At 36.7% G+C, this 17,325-nt stretch overlaps 1 protein-coding gene across 1 annotated transcript in view; it reads right to left on the bottom strand.

Moving 5' to 3' along the window:
• Positions 1-17,325, bottom strand: part of LOC145256447 (plastin-1-like) — a 158,745-nt gene that overhangs the window by 135,174 nt on the left and 6,246 nt on the right. The window lies entirely within an intron of this gene.

Here is a 17,325-nt window from a genome sequence, read left to right as displayed (position 1 = left end):
AAAAAAAAAAACACATTGTTTTTTTTTTTTTAATAAAACCTTGGTCCTTGCTCCTTTAATTGAAAAAAAAAAAAAATAGGGCTTGAATTACATTTTTCGAGGAGTTATAAGCTTGGAAAGATGGGGTGGAATTATTCACTATTTTCACGAAATTTCTGACACTGCTACCTCTGCGGTCTCTACCAAATTACTCAGCAAATTTTTGGTCTAAACATTTGAAATTTTACATAAAGTGTATTCAGACATAGCGCAAGCTTTTAAATAGATATTTGGCCGAAAAATTGGCTGCTAAGGGCTCAAAATTAAAAATATTTTACCTTTGCGGTCTCTAGCAAACTTGTCGGGTTTGTCGGGGGGTACTTACGTCGAGGGGGCACAAGTGCTTGCAGTTCGTCAGAGCATTAACCATTGAAATACTTTGCTACATTACGTCAATGGGACAGAGGCTGAAGCTTGGATGACTGTTCAAGACCTGTTAGGTTGGCGACTCTCTTTTGAACCCTGTCTAGGAGTGAGAGACTAGTAGCAGATGCACCAGCCCAAATATGACAACAATACTCCATACACACAGACATATGTTGGAAAGTTGAACTGCAAAATGTTCATTTCAACTTGCCAACATATTTCTTATCTTTTGCAAATTCATTCACAGCTAAAAGTGGTTTAATTCTGTCGATAGCACAAACAGTAGGGAACGCAACTGGAGCGCTAAATGTTTTGGTTTCGATTCTAGCTGATGGCACCCAAATCATTTTTTTTTTAAAACTTTTCTAATCATTACTATATATTAGGTACAATATAATATTCAATGCTCTGTATTAAATATGAAAATAGCATGAATTAAAATATATTTAAGCGTATTTTACAACTGGACAAGATAAGGTGCCTCCTGCTAGTAGGACTATAAAAATGGTGTATCTTGTCGAACTCGGGAATGCTTCTGTCAAACTCGGGAATTTGGACAGAAATTTAAATTGTAAAAGTGATATTCTCCTGAAGGTTGAAGGTTTAATCCTTAGTTTAGGTGACCGAAATATACATTTGCGAATTACTTAGGACCTTTATCCAGTCATGGTTGATGGAACAAGAGCATGCTACCCCTGTGAAGTAAATAAAAGGTTCTGCTCAAAATTCCGTCCAAATTCCCAAGTTCGACAGAAAAATTCCCAGAGTTCGACAAGATACACCTGAAGAAGGTCGGAGGTTATATCGACCAAGACGTTGTGAAAATCACACTCAAGATGAGAACAGTAATCCGATGAATACATATAACCAATCCTTATCTCAAAAATTCAGAACTGTAATAGCAACAATGTTTGATGCATTTTTGGACAGGAAGTTGATATCTGTCTGATCTGGTAGCACCAGGTCCAGTGGACAGAGAAAATGGGGCAAAAGTCTGCAAGTATTTTATGCAAACATATGGACAAATTGTGTGGTGAAAAGTTTAACGGATCTAAATAAACGAAAGAAATAAAAGATTTTAAAAAAGTAGAAACAAGTGGGGGGGAGGGAAATTGGAAGAATAACAAAACAGTATATCATGTGAGAGGGGGGGGCAACAATAACATCTCGCAGAGGGAAATCGAGATAAAAAGAAAGTTTGAGATAGAATTTGTAGATTGGATAAATCCGAAAGGAAGCACGCAGAATAATACCATTTATAGGTTCGTAGGAATCCTGTGCCGATTTGGGAGCGTTCGTTATCCGTTCAGCACAGCGGCACTGGCAAAACTCACAGAAGTAAGAAATTCCCAAAATAGCTATCTCAAGAAAGAAAAGATAATGAAAATAGAAAAAAAAAAAGTAAAAGTGCCATATAATAAACGGATGTGGAATCGGTTATTACGATTTAAATAAAAAATACAAATACTGAGAGGGAGTTGATGCTGGTGTGATGAAAAGGGTGTATTTATTTGCTTCCCTACTGAGCAAATTAGGCACAAGGCCGTTTTTTAATGTGGAGAGAGAGTGTGTTTATTTGCTCCCCCACCGAACAAATTAAGCACAAGGCCTATTTTTAATGCGAGGAGTGAAGGGGAAATAGATCAGCTCCCCGGGGAGTAGGGGAGCTGGATAGTGACAATTGGTATGAAGGGTTGCCCCTACATTGACCAAGGTCTTATATGTGGGGGGAAACCCCACATATGGTCTTTGCTTGCAGTATCTGCCGGAACAGATACTACATTTTGATCTTGTCGCCCGGGCCACGGACACAGTGGTGTGTTGTATTTATTTGCTTCCCCACTGAGCAAATTAGGCACAAGGCTGTTTTTTAATGTGGAGAGAGAGGGAGGGGGAGGGAAAGGGGGGACCAGCTCCCGAGAGGTGGGAAATGGGAGCTGGATAGTAACTGTTGGTATGAAGGGTTGCCCCTACATTGACCAAGTTCAGATATGTGGGGGTAACCCCACATATGGTCTTTGCTTGCAGTAGGTATTTATTTGCTCCCCCACCGAGCAAATTAGGCACAAGGCCAATTTTTAATGTGAGGAGTGAAGGGAGAGGGAAGGGAAAAAGGGGACCAGCTCCCGAGAGGTGGGAAATGGGAGCTGGTTAAAGGTCAGGTATGTGGGGTTGCCCCCACACATCTGGTCTTTGCTTGCAATATCTGTCGGAACAGATGGTATTTATTTGCTCCCCCACCGAGCAAATTAGGCACAAGGCCGATTTTTAATGTGAGGAGTGAAGGGAGGGGGAAGGGAAAAAGGGGACCAGCTCCCGAGAGGTGGGAAATGGGAGCTGGTTAATGGTCAGGCATGTGGGGTTGCCCCCACATCTGGTTTTTGCTAGTCATAGCTAGTCATAGCTTGCAGTATCTGTCGGAACAGATGGTATTTATTTGCTCCCCCACCGAGCAAATTAGGCACAAGGCCAATTTTTAATGTGAGGAGTGAAGGGAGGGGGAAGGGGAAAAGGGGACCAGCTCCCGAGTGGTGGGAAATGGGAGCTGGTTAAAGGTCAGGCATGTGGGGTTGCCCCCACATCTGGTCTTTGCTAGTCATAGCTTGCAGCATCTGCCGGAACAGATGGTATTTATTTGCTCCCCCACCGAGCAAATTAGGCACAAGGCCAATTTTTAATGTGAGGAGTGAAGGGAGGGGGAAGGGAAAAAGGGGACCAGCTCCCGAGAGGTGGGAAATGGGAGCTGGTTAAAGGTCAGGCATGTGGGGTTGCCCCCACATCTGGTCTTTGCTAGTCATAGCTAGTCCTAGCTAGTCATAGCTTGCAGTATCTGTCGGAACAGATAGTATTTATTTGCTCCCCCACCGAGCAAATTAGGCACAAGGCCGATTTTTAATGTGAGGAGTGAATGGGGAAATGGGGACCAACTCCCCGGGGAGTAGGGGAGCTGGATAGTGACAATTGGTATGAAGGGTTGCCCCTACATTGACCAAGGTCTTATATGTGGGGTCGCCCCCACATATGGTCTTTGCCTGCAGTATCTGTCGGAACAGATACTACACTTTGATCTTGTCGCCCGAGCCACGGACACAGTGGTGTGATGAAAAAAAGGTGGGAGAGGATGGAGTACTCCTATTTTCAACTTGTGTGTTATTCTCACAACGTTTTGGCCGATATAACTTCCGACCTGCTTCAGGTGTATTTTGTTGAACTCGGGGAACTTACACAGGTAGAAGTCTCAAGCAATTCGTATTTGTATTCTTAGTATCGTCTGCATTGAGGATTTAACTTCCAACTTCCAGAAGAGTGTCACTTAGAATTGATTTTTAGTACTTTTATCCATTATGTCACATGGTCCTTGCAGACTGTGTACGAGGGCCAAACATTCAGATATTGCTTATTTTGACGAAATTATATATATATATATATATATATATATATATATATATATATATATATATATATATATTAGCTTCCCTGGCTATACTTATATACAGTTGTTTAAATGTAATGTAAACCAACATCTTGTTAATCTTTCCTAGGCATGATTCCAAATAGTAGCCCCTTACGTCCAAGTGGTGATGTGAATTGTTGGGACAAACGTGAGTAAAAAAAATAAAATAAATAAAAATGTATAAAAGTATAAAATGGAAACGGTCATGAATAGGGCTGTGACAACAGCATATTCTTTTCATTTTTTTGACTCTTGAGTATATCCATTAATATCTTATGTTTTTATGTAGACGGATATGGTTCTCGGTTAATTACGTGTGTCTGTGTCGGATATATACTCGAGAGTCAAAAGACTGGGAAGAATATTCTATTGTCACCGCCCTAGTCATAATAAGTTACCCTCTATTTGTCAACTATCTTAAGTGTTAAAAAAAAACTTCCAATACATCTTCTATCCGATTCTTATGAAATTTAAACCGTATGTATAAGGCAGTAATCCAGATGGCTTTCCAATATTTCAGTTACTTTGAACTATTGTAACATGGTGCATATGAGTGCATCGGAAAATATCAGCAGCAGTGAAGGATGGCTGGCTTGCGAAGAGATTAGCAGCAGCAGTAGCAAAAAAAAAAAAAAACATGAAAATTAGAAAGTGTACGCGAGAAGGGGGGGGGAAGGAGAGAAAAATACATCACGTTCTCAGGGCAAAAGCAAAGTGCAATGGATGAAAATGGATGTGTAAAGTCAAGGACAAGAATGGGTAGGCTGTAACCGGCATGTGGTCAGAGGAAGGAGAAAAGTGTACATCAGGCAAGATGGACGATGATGAGAGACTTTTGATTTTCCCGAGGACAAGTATGTTTTTTCAAAAGACTGAGGAGGAGGGGGAGGGACTTGCTTCTCTCCTATTTTGTCTCAACATTCTATATTTCTGACAAGTGGGGAAGAATTGCTGTTTTGAATGGGCGAAATGTCTGCCTCTCTTTTTTTCAAACTGATCTCCTCCGAGACTGATGGTTGCAGAGTGGTGATTCCATTTTTTGTGGACCGTTTTTTTTCTGTTTTTACCCGGTTAAAATAGTTGCTAAGGGGGTCAAAATTGAAAGAAATGAGAACTTAGCAAGTTGACTCAAACTTCTTTTCTACACATGCGTAAATATATATATATACACTAGTATATTAATCTAAGTTTACATTTTGTCCAACTGACAATGGCCGATTCGGTAACGTCTCAGGCTGGTGTGCTATAAATTTTGGTTTTGATTCTAGTTGATGGAACTGAAGTCTTTTTTTTAACTTTTGAAATCATGCCTATATATTGGGTACAATATAATATTAAATAATTGATAGAAAATTTACTATAATAATAAATACAAAATCTGCATAAATTAAAATATATTTAAGTGTATTTTATGACCAGGCAACGCCAGGTGTCCCTTGCTAGTATTCCTCATAATTCAGTCTCATTAATCCTTATCTTAGAGTGTTTTTAAGCTCTAATAAAAGATAGTTGGCCCAAAAAATCCCATGCTATTTGTGTATATTGTGCATCCACAAAAATGTAATGATTTGATGCCCAAGTTAGATCCAAACCCCAAATTCAAACAGATATTGTTTATCTCCTCTTAAGGTTAGACAGGTTAGATGTGTGTTTGCTGAAAATGTTTCTGTATGAAATAAACTAGATTTGAATGTGATACACAAAGGTTTTCAGCCTGTGTCGTATAACTATTTAGCCACCGTCGAGACAGACATGTCCAATTGACAGTCATTCTCATAAAGAGATGGTATTATATGCATGAAAACTATAGCAGCAGAAGACTATAGGGTGGAACGATAAAATTGTCGCCCTAGAAAAGACGAAATGATTCCATTTCTGTTTGATGAAAACCGGTTTTATATTTTTGTTGCAAATTAGTTGGCCAGTTATGTACAAATCCCAAGAGCAATAGGAGACTTCTATCATGTCTGAAAGTGACACAATGCTCAATGAGATCAGAAATGCACCACTGTACAACTCATGCTCTCTACCGATCCAAGTTATGACAACAGAACCATTGCCAGCACCCTCAAAATGCATCGCTGAATTGCCATGAGTAACAGGGACATGCCTAGGGTGATGAAAACAAAGTTTCTGGCCACGGTTATGGTCTTTGGTGTGGTTTCAAGTGAGGACGACATCATGCCACCTCACATCTTCGAAGTTAGCTTGAAAATAAAGACCAAAGTGTACCTGGATGTGCTAAAGAGTATGGGGATACACTGGTGCAATCAGGTGGCCACTAGCAGACCCTGGCAGCACAAGTCCAAAAAGACCCAGGTTTGTCTTCAGAAGAAATGCTACGACATTGTATCCTTCTTTGACTGGACCCCTCCTCCTCCCTGACCTGAACCTGCTGGACTAATTTGTTTGGTCATACATTGAGAATACCATCAACATGACCTCCCACAACACTAAGGCCAGCCTGATTGCCAAGTATTCGCCGAGCTCCTGCCAGCGCTTGTGGAAAAGGCATGCTCCCAGTTCTGAACCCATATCAAAGCAGTGATAGAGCCTAAAACCGTCTACATTGAATAGATGTCAGCTCTACTACATAATTAAGTTACCTGAATTGATTATTTTTCGAAGAAAGTTTTAAAATGAAGCGGTAGTGCTGTTTTCTTTAGGGTGACACTTATCGTTTCAACCTGTATTTCTGCAACCCAGAAGATATGGTGAATACAAGTGGTCAATGTGAACTTAGTAAAACCGCAAAAGGTAATGATATATATAAGAAAAATATTTTGTACTTTTGTTTCTGATAATATCATAAGTTGTCTCCCTTTACAGATGTATGAAGAGGATCATATTTCAGCAAATTTTGAACCCTGAGCCAGAGTTTCTTTGCTCAACTGCAGCACAACAGATCCAGAGTCAGATGGATCAGCGTGAAATCTGACCAAGTCCAACATGCTAGGTTTGTGGATTTGCTGAAAGCATTAGATTTTCTCAGCAAGTCAGTTATGTCCATGCGGTCATGTAGAGCATTCGCCCTCCTGGATAAAGTATTGCCAAAGCACGGACGGTTTGGACTGCAGAATGTTTGACCAGTTAAGGAAAACTTGGAATCAAGTGTAGACAAGACTGCACAGGGTGAAATTTGGAGACAGCTGATTCACTGAACCATGAGAACAAGTTTGAATTATCCAAAAACGTCAGACACCCTGAACAAAGGAAAAGGGTTTTAAAGAAAGATTCATTTGTTCCAAAGGTAAAATAAGTGGTCAACCATACCAGAGAGCGACCTAAAGGCTCCCTTTTCATTGACTACTACACCAAGATGTAGGAGAGAACACTACTCCTTTGCTAGAATTACTCCTCTTACTCTTTATCCTTACCATATAATGCTAGCTGTTTAACAAAGATCATCAAATACCATTTAAGTTTTTGGTACGATTTTATGGAGAACTGAACTCTGATCTCTTGGCCGATTAGCGGAATACACATACAATTATGTAAAATGTACAAGTATCACAGTTCATTTGGCACAATAGTTAATGTTCACTAATGGACCAGGAGACTGGAGTTCAATTCTCGGTAGAGTCATACCAAATACTTAAAGATAGTACTTGATGAACCCTTGATTAAACACTCAGCATTATAAAAAAGGTGATGAGTAAGGAGTAATCCTGAGAAAGGAGTAAAATTATCTTTTTTTTTTTTTTTTTTTACTTCTAGTTTTTGTTTATTTGACTGGAAAGTCAGACATTGTCAAGTGAACAAGAAAGCCATTCTTAACAGAAAGGGTGAGGCTTTCACATATCTTTGAGGAAGATAATTATTGATTAGAAGGAACCATATCGCCACGCCAGACACGACGCCCTGTGGGCCACGCCAGAAACGACATCTTATGACTAGGCAAAAAAAGTCATACATAAAATGATTAGTTCACAAGTTATTTTCCTTAGAGTCTCACCCGTTTTTCTGGTAGCCAAGGTGACCAAATTAGTATAAGCAAAGAAGAGAAAGTTATGAAAAGGTAAAAAGAAAAGTTGCCAGGCTACTTTGTATCCGTAAGTCTCACTACTAAGTACAAAAAAAAAAAAAAAAAAATTAAATATAAACAGGAGCGGAAGACTCAGTCAGTCATGAAATTATCAAGAAAGACGTTATTTTAAGGTTAAAGAGGGGGGCGGGGAGGGGGGTAGAATGCAAACCTACCTGAAATATCTATTTTTAAACCTAAGAAAAAAAAAACATTTTACTATCATCCCCATCCCACTATTATTCAACAAAATTGGAGAGAGAGAGAGAGAGAGAGAGAGAGAGAGAGAGAGAGAGAGAGAGAGAAGGAAATGGCCGTAAATAAAAATTAAGACTCTTGCCAATCCGATTGGAGTAGCAGGAAATTGTGACGAGTCACCACATATTAAAACCAAAAGCCACTCGAGGACAAGAATTAACAAGATGAAATGAATAGATGATCAGTTGAATGAGGAGGAATATAATGAGGACATGTGTACATCGGAAAAAAAAAAAAATTATCCTTCGCCAGTGTTCACACGAACAATAACGACAGTGAAATTAAGTTTTTCAGAAAAATGTATAAATCGATATAGAGAAAAGAAGAGAATAGATTTGCTTTTACAATTTCCTTAATACTCTAACTGCATTCGTCAGGCAGTCTTACTAATTGTGAATGGACGGACAGACGGACACACCCCGATCTTTATGAAAGATTTAAAATGAATAAAAATAAATTAATTTAAAAAAAATAAATAAATAAAAAACGGACAAAATTTAAACACCTCTGGAAACGACGGTGACAAAGAAATGGTGCCTTCTTAATAATGATTATCTTCCTCTCGTATAACATGAAATACTCCCCTTCATGTTAAGAAGGGCTTTCTTGTCTGCTTGACCATATTCCAACTATCCAATTAAATGGACAGCTGAAACCGGAAGTCAAAAAGAGCAGACAATCTTTACTATAACCCAAGTATTTGTTGACATTGGATGTGTGGGAACATGAGAATTAGCAGCGAACCGGATGTTAACGCATCCACCATAAGAGACAAAATGAAAAATCGTCTTTTGCACATGGCTCCACGCATCGCTTCCGCTTGGGAAGAAAAAAATAAGATAACCACAAAATAATTATCGACCAATGGCAGAGCTCCGTGCCTAAAATAAACACCTCAAATATCACAGTCACTGGGAGCCAGTTTGCCACTATGAAACGAGGGATTTGAGGGAACCCAAAAGGAGAGGGAAGAGGAGATTCGCCCTGCTGCGTCAGTGAACGCACGGACAGATTCTCCCACCCGACCTAAAGAGATGAAGAGGAGGAGGAAAAAGAAGACGAAGACGCCGAGCTGCTAATGAAAAAGTCACCCGCTTTCCAGTTACAAGCCAGGACACGCATCACCAACAGTAGGATGACCGGCCTACCCTAACCATCTCCATCGTCCAAAAGATAAGTTACATTTTATGAACATTTATTCCTTGTCAATTCATACATACCTACAAACATTTTACGAACATTCATCTCCTTTGTTAAATCACATTCCATCCTACGAACACTTTGCCTCTCCTAATACAAATTGTTGGTAGTAAATAAAATCGGTTCTCAACCTTCAATATTCGTCTGTCTTTAATTATATGGAGTCAGAATCTACACACTTCCAACGTTGTTCATTTCATGTATTCTTGGTTGTGGCCTCTATGGCATCCTTTCCTCCCCCTAATCCTTTTCATAGAAACCTAGGCCATAGATTTGAAGACGACCATGTAGTCTGCAGGAGAAAAATAAATTTAATACCTTTATTTTACAACTGAAACAAAAAGTTAAATGTATAGGTGTCATCCGGCGTTGCTCAGGATCTTCCAAATGGTTTCCATTTCCAGCTTCACGAATTTGTGCCGTTTCCAAACACATTATCCAAGGATCACTCGATTACAATCTAATGTCTCAACATCATTCCTGATTTTCTCCTTTAATTCCTGTAGAGTTTCAGGTTTATTGATACAAAGTTTTTCGTTGTGATAATCCCCCCACCCCGCCCAAGAAAAACTTGCTAACAGACGGAAAATGGAAACCATTTAAAAGATGCTATTTTTTTTATTTTTACTATTATACACTTTTGATCAAAAATTTTAGACCACTTGAAAATCTTTAAAAAGATACCTTTTTAAGGATAGATTATAAACTCCTACTTAAGATTACCAATACTACAACCGAAAAGGTTATGGGGAAAGGAAAATTACATTCCAAATATTTAATTTAGAAATTTACATGAGGCATTTTACACTTGATCAAAATTATATGGCTAGGAGTATAATTTTTTTTTCTCTGGTATTTGTACAGCTTAATCAAGACATTAAAAACTGAAAATATATATATATATATATAAAAAAAAAAAGAAGTTATATTGTACATATCCGTTATGGAATGAAGTCCCCCCCCCTCCAAAAAAAAAATTCACTTAATTTGATCAAGTAGATTTAGACAGTTATCTCCCCGTGGTGTGTTCTAAAAATCCAAACATGGCTACCTTCAGCAAGCTGTCATAAAAATGTGCTTTTCCGATGTAAAAAAGAAAAAAAAAAACTACTTGATCAAATTAAGTGAATTTTATTATTTTTTTTGGAGAACTTCATTCCATAATGGGTATGTACAATATAACTTTTTTCGATATTTTCATTTTTTTAATGTCTTGATTAAACTGTATAAGTACCGTTTTTTTACTTCAGTAACAGATTAGCAATCACTGCGTAATGGTGTTACCATGCCTAAAGCTAGCAAATTTACCAAAGTTGAACATGCTCAAATTCTAGATTTCCATAATCAAGGTTTGCCACAGCGGGTGATTGCAACTAAGGTAAATCGCAGTAAAACTGATTTGCAACTTTCTGAGAAACAGTGAGAATTATGGAAAAGCAAAATCCACTGGTAGTCCCCACCACCTCCAAAAAAAAAAAAAAAAAAAAAAAAAAAATTTCTCCTGCATTGAATAAGAGAATAAGACGGGTTGTTGTGAAATACATAGGACTTTCTTCTAGTCAAATTAAGGCAAACACATATGCTGATTGCAGTCCAGTAACCATAAGATGATGCTTACGACAAAGAGGCATGATAAATAAAAGGCGTAAACAAATTCCTCGTCTGCTTCCACGTCACATGGTGGACCGCTTAAGGTTTGGTCGTGAATACTAAACATGGAACATCGAAAAGTGGAAGAAAGTCTCGTTTTCTGATGAGAAAAAATCCAATCTAGATGGTCCTAATGACTTCCAACGATATTGGTATAACGAAAACATGCCTCCTAAAATTTTCTCTAGACATCATAGTGGTGGAGGGTCCCTAATAGTATGGGGCGCTTTTCCTTATAAAGGAATGATGGACCTATAGATGGTGCAGGGTTGTCAGGCAGAGCTGGTTATGTTAGCCTGCTACAAGAAACATCGTTGATGACAGAGGGCCATCGTTTGTGTGGAGATTGATGGCTATTCTAACAGGATAATGCTGCAACCCATGCTCCACGATGGACCTGGACCTTCCTGCAAGACAATGGGTCCATCTCTTGGGGCATCTTGTACGCTCACCGGACTTGAACCCAATTGAAAATATTTAGGGATGATTGACGAGATGTTTATCAAAATGGCAAACAATATTCAATAAAAAATGAATTTTGTGAAGCCATCTTCAGAAGCTGGAGCAACATCCCTGAAAATGCTTATTTTTAGCATGCTCCAAAGAATTTTTGTAGTTATCAAACCCAATGGCGGCAGAACACATAAAATTTGGTTGTTGAATGTTTTCATACACTTTTCATACAATTTCATAGAATTTATAGTCCTGGTCTTATAATTCTTCACATGCATCTTGTCAGACTCTGAATTTTGTAATTTCGAAATGAACTCTACTCCACGGGGCAGCTTATTCTCGCTCCATCAATCATGATTAGTTAGGAGTCTTAAATAATATATAATTACATTCAAACAAGTGAAGCATGCGTGGTCCCCCGTGAGTGCATAGTGAATGAGACATAAAAAAAAAAAAAATGACTAAGTTCAGCATTTGCTCCCCCCATCCCATTTACCCCCAAAAGTCCCCAAAGGATGTCAAATCCTGGTAAAAATGAACAAACGGTGCAGTTTTAGGCAGGCCTTAACATATGCAAAAAAATAAACGACTAAGTCACTCATTTCCCCCCCCTCCCATTTAGCCCCAAAGGTCCCCAAGGCCTTAACATATTTAAATTTGAGTTCAACACCATGCAAAACCGCTAATAAATAGACATGCACAGAAAATTTTTGCACAAATATTGTAAAATAGTCCCTAAAATGGAGTGTTTTTATTAGCCCTAAAGGAGACCCAGGGACACACCGAAGAGTTATCACGAAATATAGACAAACAAAATTATATAGACATCAGTTAGTTACAACTTTTCAGAAAGTTTTATAAAAATCGAAGGCATCAATTTTTTTTAATAAGCACAAAAGTGTCAATTTTAGCTATTTTAACCTAAATGGCGCCTCCTAGGTGGGCAACCAGAGTTATCCAGGAAAATCCGTTCTGTTACATTCTTACTCATATCATGTTTAATGTTTGTGCAAAATTTTAAGAAATTCCAAGGCGTAGTTATTGAGAAAAGTGCGGACAGACGAACGGACTAGGGGGAATTTACAAGTCCACCATCGTTTTGTCCGGGGGGGGGGGTCAAAAATGGTTTTCTTTTGGTTGTCTTTTGGTTGTCCTTTCTCCTGTTAGTAAGTGGGTTCGCATTAATTCATTTTACGTTCAATTTGTATGTGAAAGTGATCGCTCACTAAGCTCATATATATATATATATATATATATATATATATATATATATGTTAATTTTTATTTTTATTTCGGACTATTAGTCTCATCTTTATTAGTTGTTGTTTGTTTGTTTTTATTGGTTCACAACGTTTCGGCCAACTTCCTCTGGCCTTCGTCAGGTGATAACCGCGACGGATAGGAACTTCGAATCTCCTAACTGCATTCTCAGCCATCACTGCCATCCGTAGTTGTCGTCGTCTCACCACATTTTTGACCAATTACCTCTGGCACGCTTTGGGTGGGATTGAAACCGCTATCTTCAGACAATGTTCACCTGGAACCGTAGAGATTCAACGTCTCTATCAACTGCGCCACGGGCCCCGAAGGGCGATCAAGGTTGGATTCTTTGATCTTATAAATCCACATTTATTCATTATCTGAATTTCCATAGTCGGGTCCGTACCGATTGGTATATATATATATTATTCCTTAATTGGAATTGTTTATTTTGAGATGAGCATTTTTATGTTAATTTTTATTTTTATTTCGGACTATTAGTCTCATCTTTATTAGTTGTTGTTTGTATATATATTTGTACTGCCAAGTTTTTCAAACTCTTTACATGTTATCGCCTAAAAGAAGTAGAATCTCATTTTATTATTTTGGAGTGAATGAATAAAGGCTACAATTTTACTTTTTAATCGTTCAGCTTTTCAGATAAAAAGGAAAGTATTTTAGGTAGGAGGTCAGTCTTCTCTAATTGTCCAGACGAGTTTCCGTAAGTAAGGGTTATCAATTGTAGGCAATTTGTAATAGAAAATTGTCAGTAAAAAGAATAAATAAATAAAAAAAAAAATAAATAAAGCACACAAAATACAAATATAGTTGGGGGGGGGGGATTTTTTTTAATGATGTGCTTTTTAAAGAGTTACGAAAAGTAGAACAGCGACAATGGAGAAAAGGAAAGAAAAAAAGGGGTCACGAGAGAAATAAGAATAAGAGTGGGCAAGAAGGGTGAGGTCCAGACTAAACAAACGAAGACTTTCCTCCCTCCCCCACAAAGATGTAGATTGAACTAAACACAGACAGACACGGAGTGAGAGTGAGAGACAGACACTTAATAGGTCCTATTTGCCTCCCTACGAGAGCAGAGTTAGGCACAAGGTCGGTTTTAATGTGGGGAAAACCCAGCTCCCCAAAAGGGTCATTTTCGATAGGACTAAAAAATAAAGTTTGTCTCGGTCATGAAAGATTTCTTTTCCACTGACCGAGGACAGAAAAGGTGAAGTGTAGAGCACCAGCCAGCACTGTGTAGCAATCAGAACAGATACTACACTGATACTGGCTCGAAGACCCTTGATAGTTGCTGGTTCCCTATGAAGAATCACGGCATTAAAATCCCCCTAGATTACGTCAGGAATTATCTGGTCCCCTTTTGTCAAAGAGATTCTTCTATTAAAGGAAGCACGAGAGAAATTACAGTCGGAGTAGTAGCGTATACTACTACATCATATCATAAAGCCATTGTCATTGCCCGTCAACAAATCGACATGGAACTAGTACGAAAGTAGAACGTTGAAGAATTCCCATTTATCGCTTCTTTAGACATTTGATAATCAATCATGGCTTTTGTTTTTGGTTGTTTTTTTTTTTGTTTTTTTTATCAATGTTTAGCATGACGTTTTATTTTAAATGAAATCGGTTTTTGACATTACTGTAAAAAATATTTTGGTTCAACCCTATTTACTTAATAAAAAATAATAAATAACGTTAAAATAAATAACGCCAGTCACGACAAATTCTGAAGCGCTGAAATAAAAACTTCCGAGGGAAAATATAGTCGCCATCTTCAATTTACCAAATTTTTTTTGTAGTCTATAACTTTTCAAATAAAAAACAATGGAAAAATATTGAGAAAGTAAAATTTTCCAAATTTATTATAAATGAAAAAAAAATCATTATTACAAATAAACGTCAGTGTACACTTAACTTGTTCATGTTGTTCGAGACATTGATACCAAAGTCTGAGTGATTGCATGTGCACTACAGTAAAGGAAATTATACAGTTAAAAAAAGTATTTTCCCCTGCGTTTGGTAACAGTTATTTAGTGCCTACTTAAAAAAAAAAAAAAACTTTTTTTCTTGTTAACTATATTGCACAATCGCATAAAAATGAATGCCGCAATTTGGTGATTAGATTTTTAAAAATTTAAAACAAAGAATGTGTGCGTGTGTGCGAGGTGGGGTAATTTCTAATCCCTTCATACCCGTCGGAGACAATTTCTTCAGATACAGAAGACAGTAGTATTTAATCGTTCTTAAATAATTCGCGCACGTTTATCAAGAAGAGTTAATAGCCTGGAGAAAGGGAGGAGGCAAATAACGTATTTAAAGAATCAAACACTGACATCAGCGGACAGATGTCAAGACGACTTAGGTCAGCCCCCGCCCCCCTCCTTCGTCATTCATAAGAGACATGATATTGATCGCAATAGTATATTTCGAGAATCAAATTCTCTTTACCATTTTAATTAACCTCAAAAGTAAAGACGCAAAATTCTCTTCGAAAAAGCCATACTTTATGTATATACAAGTAATAAATAAGGATTAATACGCGGAATATTCTGTGTAGTTTAATCGCCATCTATATTTTTATAACTTACTACCTAGCTCTACCTGTGTATTGAGCACTTTTTGAAGTTTATGCATAAATTTATACTTTCGTATATAAATTTATGAATTTATATACGAAGTATATAAATGAAGTAGGCATATAGATGTATATATATATACACACACACATATATATACACACACACACACATATATATATACACACACACACACATATATATATATATACACACACATATATACACATATACACACACAGACGGATGTGCCTAGAAGGATCAAATTTCTGTAGATTTATAATATATTAATTAATCCACAAACAACGCAGAGCACATTCTTGAATGAACCACACGCTCAAAATTGTATTTATAAAATATAAGAAAATATGTTATGGTCTAGGTGCAAAAAAGAAAAAAAAATCATAGGTGTCATTATTTGATCCCGGATAAAGCCGGATCTTCTAGCTGTTTCATTTTTTTTTTTATATACGAAGTATATAAATGAAGTAGGCATATAGATGTATATATATATACACACACACATATATATACACACACACACACATATATATATACACACACACACATACACATATACACACACAGACGGATGTGCCTAGAAGGATCAAATTTCTGTAGATTTATAATATATTAATTAATCCACAAACAACGCAGAGCACATTCTTGAATGAACCACACGCTCAAAATTGTATTTATAAAATATAAGAAAATATGTTATGGTCTAGGTGCAAAAAAGAAAAAAAAATCATAGGTGTCATTATTTGATCCCGGATAAAGCCGGATCTTCTAGCTGTTTCATTTTTTTTTTTAATGAATAAACTGAACGAAAGCAGAAATTATGTTAAAAAAAATAAAAAATAAAAAAAGATAAATCATAGTAATTTTCAGGGATCTATCCAAAATGAAATATTTTATCAGGTATATTCTGTAGGAATTTTTTTTTTCCCCCTTTTATATTTGACACTAGAGAAAATAAAACGAATTCAATAAATGTATAATTAAATTCACTTATACAATTTGCTTAAAAATAATTCACGTTTGTAAACCCAGAACGCTAAAACTACTGATATTTATTTCAGACATAATAGGAAATTTTCTCACAGACGAGCCCCCCCCCCTACACACATACACTAAAAGTGCGCACAGAACAAATCCCATTGTTAAAAAGAAGTGCATGAAAATCTTCCACTTAAAAAAAAAAAAACACAACATTAGCATTATATTTCGTAGCAGGTTCAGTTGTCTATGTAAACAATTGACTGCAAATTATTTCCCGGAAGAAAAAAAGGCTAATAAATAAAAGAATAGATGAAGATATTTAATTATTAATCTATTAAGTTTTTATTATTTTTTTTAATCCTTCAATTAAAAAAAAAAACTGAAAGTATTTTAATCTTGATGATATTTTAATCCTACGTTTCAATTAAAACAAAATTGAAATCGGCACGAGAAAAAAAAACCAAAAAAACTTGATATCAATTGAAGTTTCAAATCAAGAATCACCGGCCCTTTTTTTTTTTTTTTTTTTTTTTTTTCTAAAAAGCAATTAGGAAAAACTGATACTAGAATGAGGGTCTAGAGTAAATAAGAAAGCAGGTATATTTTTACAGAAAAATTTTTTTTAATGCAAATTGTCAATTATCACGTTTAGAATAGGATTATTGAAAAAATTTTAAATATTTCATTTTATGCGGAATAGACCTTACTTCGTTATAAATTCATTATAAAAACGGACACTGACTTTATATCCAGTGTAACTGAAATTCATTATTTAGAATATACAAAAAAAAAAGAAAACAAAAAAAAGAAACGAATGTTTGTTTTCACTGCTATAAAACGTAGAAAAAAAAAACAAACAAACAAAAAAAACAGATGCAAATGCAGTGCACCACTGCGGCACTGCACCAGCTATGAAATTTATATAACTAATAAAGATAATGAAATGACCCTCAAATATTGTGTAAGGAAAAAATTATTTTTCGATTATCGTACTGCTAACGTGATATTATCGGGGACAAAAAGAA

The sequence above is a fragment of the Euprymna scolopes genome, chromosome 32, assembly GCF_053919585.1.
Source record: "Euprymna scolopes isolate OS-2025 chromosome 32, ASM5391958v1, whole genome shotgun sequence".
In the NCBI taxonomy this organism is placed as follows: domain Eukaryota; kingdom Metazoa; phylum Mollusca; class Cephalopoda; order Sepiida; family Sepiolidae; genus Euprymna; species Euprymna scolopes.
Note: the sequence above shows the minus strand (reverse complement) of the source record. Positions and strands in the feature narration are given on the sequence as shown.